Consider the following 5733-nt stretch of genomic DNA (forward strand, 5'->3'; position numbering starts at 1 on the left):
CTGGACTACTGTAGAAACATGGCAGTTCAACATGGCGGACTCCACATAATCGGTCTTATTGTACTGTAACCAAAACACAATGATTCTCATGTTCAGGTGATTATACACTAATGAAATCATATTTAAGCATGTTATACTCCATTTATGCCAGTAAATCCTCACTGGAAATGTGTACAATGCAACTTTGAGTGCACCTGCTCAGCCACAGGAAAAAGGTGATCAACCTCATATAAGCGCTCATCTTCCAATGTGTCTGGATCCCGAGAGGCAGCGGTCTGTTGTGGCTTTCTGAAAGCAGTGCAGGTGGGAGACTACAAAAGTTAGATGACTCAAAAGCTGCATTAGGTCTGTTTGTCAAAAAAAAGAAAAAATATCCGCTCTGTACCATCCTTCATTTCATTCGAGAGGAAAATGGCCCTCTCTGCAATGATGGCATAAGGACTGTGTGTCATATTTAATGTCAGTCATTTTCTGACATGTTGGTCGGTCCGCAGAGATGTTGTGCGTAATAGCCAGAGGCATAATGGTTATGGTAGTAGTGGGGTTAATAAAAAAATAAGAAGGGCCGGAACTGGAGTGAGCAAGAAAGCCTGCTCTCTGTGCCTCCATCTGAGCTGTTGGGTTTTTATACCGTTCTCTCTGATCCTCTCTGGCTGCATCATTCGCACATTCATCCTGGAAAAATAGAGCTGCATCTGTCACATTGTCACTCCGTGAATCGTCCTCCATCTGAATTACCTCCTTCAAATATTCAAAATGGGGAGAAAGAGAGAGAGAGAGAGAAAAAAAAAGGTTTGCCTGCCCATTACTCTAAACCCAACCGGTAGAGGTGTTGTCACGGAAACCAGCAGCCGCTTTTAACAATCAAACATGCGTGACAGTTCATTTTCTCCCCTGGATTAGAAGTGCTAGAGCCGGAGTCTGAGCAGAGAAACAGCGAGGCCGAGCAGTGGCAGAGTGTGACAATCGGATGGTAAAGACACAGACATCACAACTACAGGCACAGTGGAAAGAATTAGCAACTACTAATAAGATCAGTGGGTGGCAGCTGTTCGCTCACCATCTTGAACATCTGTTTATCATATCAAACTATTCAGGAATTTACAATTCAGAGGGAGCCATTCTGCAAAAATGTTTACATGTTGCTGTTGCAAAAAAATGGAAATCACATATGGATCTATATCGTTTCCTCTCCTGCACCTCTTGTCATCTTCCCCCTGCGACAGGCATCAAGCGCATACTGAGAGAAATATCCTGCTTCTTTAATATGCACTTCAGTATAATGTTCATGCAAATGATGTTAAATGTTCACGTACACTCGGGCTGTCTCAGAGATTCATAAGTGCGGGTGATGAAAAATGTTAGCATGGGTCATATTCAGGCCAGGCGTTGTGAATTCAAAGGTTAACATCTGAACCAGTGTACAAAAGAGATGGACAGACATGGTTATGGGCTGATATTTCCATACTGCATAAAGGGTTATGGCTATGTCTAGTCTCTTGTAGGCACAAAGTCTGAATACACCCATATTCAATACCTAGCTCGGCAAACATATATAGTATATGTGCATGACAGTAATGGGGGATTACGGCAGGAGACCACCCAGTAAAGTATATGGTGTGATTGCCCAGCCATGACCCGTGTGAGAAATAAATTACAATGCTGAGGGAACATCACATCCTCTTAGCCCGAGGAGAGCTGAAAGACGAGGGTCCTCCGTGACAGCATTTCTCTGCGGATTGTTAAATGCCACTATTTGATCTTTTCCATTTATGAGTAACACTTTTCCCACTGCCCCTGAGCACTGCACTGTGCTAAGCTACATATGGCAGGCCAGTCAAACAGTGAAACAGCCACTGACCTCCAACCATCGTATTATGCTTCCTGCGAACCTCCAAAGCGAAAGACCTTGAGGTTGTTTAACCAGCATTAACTCAAAATGCTTTTTCAAATCAGACTCATTTTAATTTTTTCTGCAACTAAACAGAACTAGATTTCTCCTTCACTTTCCACTTACTCCTCCGACCACCCTTGATGACAGGCTCATGGCCTCTCTCCCTCAATGCCAGCGCATACATAAAGACAGTGGGAGATGTCGAACGCGGAGCAAAGATCAGGGCTATCTGTTTGAACATCTTCTGTCTTCAATCTTTGATTTGTCTTTTGTTTGGCGAAATCTGCTCTCCCACTGTGCCTGCTCCTTCTGTACTCCACCACTTAAAATGGCATGGCGTATTCAATTAGACATGCCCCGAGTTGACAGCCTGATCGAGGCCGCATCTCTCGCTCTCTCTCTCTCTTTTTTTTTTTTCATTGTGACTGGAGTGCTTCTCCCCAGAGAGCAGCACAACACCTCCTGTCACCTCACTTTCCACTTCCAGTGCTCCATGCCTCCTCATCCCTACCACTTCAGTTTCAGCTGTTGTGCAACACTGCCCCCACAGGTATGTTTTGGGGCTTGCAGCATCGTTTTCACTGGATGGTGGAGAGCAGGCTGTGATTTATTGACTGCACTATTTGACTCGTGAGAGTTGGCGTCATATTTGATAATGTGACATGTTAAATCCCATCAGTTGAAGGGGTCTTTTTATTCACAGTGTAGAAAACTAGGGTTTGAATTAGAATCTGTGGCATGCGTATAAATCTGCCTGACATGACTTTTGTTTTATGGTTTAAGCCAAGCTTAGGTCATTTCATTTAAAAACAGGATTGTTTATGTAGACTTAAATGCTACTCTTTGTAAGAACAGATCCTCCACACCTGTGCACAGATGTTTGATGGATTCCTCTGCATGCACGGTGTAATTTGTGAAATTTTGCATTGTGCCAACCAATACACTATATGCTGAATACCAAAAAGCATTTTGCAGAGTACTGTTTCTATTTGTCATATTTGGTAAGCAACACATTTTTCATTTCTGTCTCTGTGTGTATTACTTCAGCTGTGAAATTACACAGTGACTAAGAGGTGTAAGTGCAGATCATCTGCTTAACTTTTCAAATAGGTGAGACATTTTATATTCTCCAGACATCCAACAAGTAAGAGTCCTGCCTATTGATATTCAGGTTGATATAGACTGTATAATACAGGCTTTTGTCAGGTGAATAATCTGCTTTCTTGCTGGTAAAATGTGCAAACTGGAGAACTATGATGCACGGTGTCTGCAAAAGAAGTCTCCACCTTTGGTGCATTTAATTGCTCCCCTGGAGAAAAGATATGTACATACATTAGAACTGCAAGGTAAACATTAAAAAGGTCAAATTGGGTTTGACTTTCCAAGTGACTCTCAATGCTAGAGTTTTGATTAAATCACCACCGGAAACTACTTAGTTGTGATATTTCACTGCATTTAATGGTTGTTATTGTTAAAAGTGAACACATTAATGAACAGATTCTCCCTCTAAGACACATAGAATAATAGCACACATACCAGTTCACAACAGACAAACGAGTAAGATGAATTTTGAAGTTTGAACACTGTGATACACAGTCTGTACTGAATAATTTATATGGTAACTGCCTTGTTGTTGTAGTTAACCGGTGTAATTGACAATGATGTGTAGTCAGTTCTATCAAGTCATAATAGCAGCAAAAATGTATTAATAATTGTAGAAATATTCACAACAACACATTTGTACTACCTCAAAACTAAAATCCCCTTTTTCTCATGTATTTAGTGTGATATTCACCTCACCCGCTTGCTACAGTCTGACTGCATAGTCTCAGATCTGAGCCATCTGATCAACTCAGACTGCATCTCTTCGCCACATAAAAACCAACAGTCTGAGGATGCATATGGAGTATTTGCCACCCTGGTAGCAGAGCCTAAAGGAGCTCATAGTAGCAATACTGCCATAAAATTGGCTGTGAATATGTTTTAATGCTTTTGGTGACTCTAATACCTTTTCTCTAAAACCACCAGTCAGTTCAAAACGTCCACTTTTTAAGAATAACCTTCAACAAAGCGAAGTGATAAACTCTAGATAAATGTATTTAATGTATGTATACTAAAGGAGTGAAACCAGGAAACTTGTAACAGGAATCATTTCGTCCACATTTTAAAATAAAATTAGAAAAATAAACTTTCAAGGGTCAGTCTTTGTCATGGGATGTCAAGTGGATCCCGTTTCTCTGCAGAGTCACACCAAACACTCCACTCTGATTGGCCGTCATTCCCTTCTGTACTAGAAAACCTGTTTTTTTTTCCACTGCAGTCATTTTGACTTGTTATTGCAGGAAAAGCACAGGTGTAACTAATAACACTAATCACACTCACGGTGGCTCTGTTCCATTTAAATGCTCCAGTAAGCCACGCCAGTGAGCCAAAATGCAGCGGGACCCTGGAACTAACTCACCTGAATGGAGAGCAGCCATAGTGTTATTAATTACACCTGCGTGTTTCCTGCCGTGACCTGTCAGCTGTGCAAAAGAGTCAAACAACTTTGGCTGTGAGTCCTTCATGAGCGACTGACAATACTAACTTTTTTTATCATTGTATGTGACATCAGCCTTAGGGGATTATAGCTACATTTCTCTGTGGTGTGATATGAATAATATCTGTATTGTGCAATTTCTGAGTTTCCATAATCCCCCCCAGAAATCTATAGAGAAATTAATGTTTGCAAAAGTCATCTAAGCCTAAATTGAGGCTTTGCAGCAGGAGAATGCTTATTCCATGGTGGTTTGAGAATTAGGCCCTGTTTGACTGGAACAACTGAGTCAGCCAGGTGCTCCATACTGGACTGTAATAAAGCTCAGCGTAGTGCACAGCTCACTTCTTAAGGGAATACACGAAAACAAGGACATTTTCCAGAAAACACCGTTGTCTGGTGATGTTTGTGGCTTTAGATATCAGTGTTTTCTGGTAAAATGAATAAATGGATTGTTGAGGATTTTCTTAACCACTCCAGTTACTATTGCCTAAAGAAAACGAGGGTATCATAAACAAAACATCCGCTAATTATCAATACTTAGAGCTGCTTACACCATAGCCTCTTAGTTACTGCATAATTTCACAGTGAGAGTAAACTCCTGCCTTTACTGTTGCTTTTTTTTCCAATTAATCCTTCTGTGTGTTCTTTCTGTCTCTGTCTGCTGCACTTTTTTTAAATTTCCTTTTATTTGCCATCACTCAGCTAACACCAATCCCTCTCAGTCAAAACTGAGGGAGAACATGAATGAGCCGCGTGTTTGCTCGCAGGCCTTTAGAGGAACCTAGCAATGAGAAGTGCCTCTTGGTCTTACAATTGAAAGCAGGTAAACCCGGTGGAATGTTTCCATGCCAACAGTGTGCAGTAACATCTTCAATTCACTTATTTCCCCTATAATCTAGAAGATGGATGGGAGACCTCTGTGATGTGCCTGCCAGTCATGCAGTCACAGCAGCACTGAGGCTTTGGTTTCCCAAGCTCTAAACACTATTTTCCCCTTTTGATATGCTCGGAGTAGTGTTTTATTCAGGTTTACTTTCAACGCTGAGATGTGTTTGTATCCACAAAGTGTGCACACGCTAATATATTTATAAGGGGGCATGTAGAAGCTTGACACACACGGGTGCACACAGACAGTTGGTTTTTCATTTTTTTTTTATTAGCATTGCGGCAACACACAAACATCCACTGACCACGCCAGGAATGGAATTAGAACGGTTCATTGCAAATAATGGATAATGAGGAACTGATATAATAAACTTTAGGGAATAGGGATGAGGGTTGGGGGTCGAGGGATGAAGGG

This window comes from Morone saxatilis, unplaced genomic scaffold, assembly GCF_004916995.1.
Source record: "Morone saxatilis isolate NCDOM2014 unplaced genomic scaffold, NCSU_SB_2.0 Contig7, whole genome shotgun sequence".
NCBI classification, from domain to species: Eukaryota; Metazoa; Chordata; class Actinopteri; family Moronidae; genus Morone; species Morone saxatilis.